Below are 1,177 nucleotides of genomic sequence, written 5' to 3'. Positions count from 1 at the left end.
TCTAGATTATTTGATGAATATTTGATTCTTTAGTTTTTACAAATTGTTCATTATAACTTGTTAGTTCATGTACAACTCTGAACTCATGCACTAGATTTAAATTCTGCAGTTGCTTACATATCTGGCTCACGGTAAAGGTGGATCTTTAGATGAAATAAACAATTTGGGAATTTATGACAGTTGGGAAAATAATTTCAGAACAAGAAGCAAGAAGGAGAAGTCAATGGTGGGGCGAAAGAAGAGAGGTCAGAATCATAAGGGGCAGGAGGGAGAGCTGCACACCAGGAGGCAACCGAAGGAAAAAGAGGGGAAGGATTTACTAAAACATGTGTCTAGTTTTTGTTGCTTCTGATTGTAATTTTTTTCATCTTTAGCCACAGAATATTTTAGTGGAGTTTTATTTAGAAGTCTATGTAGAGTCTTCTTCCTACCAACTAAAAATACTGCCCATTGGACCTGAAGGATCTCTGTTTTTCTAAATTGCCTCTCAAAGGAACAATGTTTCTCTAGTCAACATTAATGAATGTGGCCATTAAAGGTTCAAATAATCCTTGATGAAGTAATGCTATTCAGAGAAATAAGTGTAAGAATTGTAATTAAAGTATATATGTACCAATAGTTTTATCCTAAAATGAAGAGTATTTAGAGTACAGTTTGTGTGTAATCCTGTGCACCTAATATCTCGGCCCTAATGCAATGGTTGGCCATATTGTAAAGCAGAAAAAAGCCTATGACCCTAGTGGGTATAATACCAGAGAAAACATGCTCTATGGATTAAAGATGTTTTCTAAAGATGAAAAAAGTGAAAGGAGAATGTAACCAGTTTCACAGTAACTGACAGCAATGCTTAGCCAAATTGATGCTGATGGAGGGACAACCACTAACTGTCCTCTCTGTGAGGTTGCCTCAAACAATAGGCACAAAGGTCCTATGCTTATGGTCTACCCTCAGATTGTTCTTATAAAAAATAACTTTAGGCATTATAACACATAACAGTAATACAAGGATAGCACAATGGGATGAAGATGGCCTCATTCTACCAAGAATGTCAATGAAATGGGGTCTACAAAATCTAGGTACCAAACTCAGAATAAATAGCTGCAGAACTCGATAGAAAGAGAACAGAGTTCAGCTCTTGTGCTGACTTACCACATCATCATGCACTTGACAAGTCAGG

This window comes from Colobus angolensis, unplaced genomic scaffold (genome assembly GCF_000951035.1).
Source record: "Colobus angolensis palliatus isolate OR3802 unplaced genomic scaffold, Cang.pa_1.0 Scaffold296, whole genome shotgun sequence".
Classification (NCBI taxonomy): Eukaryota; Metazoa; Chordata; class Mammalia; order Primates; family Cercopithecidae; genus Colobus; species Colobus angolensis.
Note: the sequence above shows the minus strand (reverse complement) of the source record.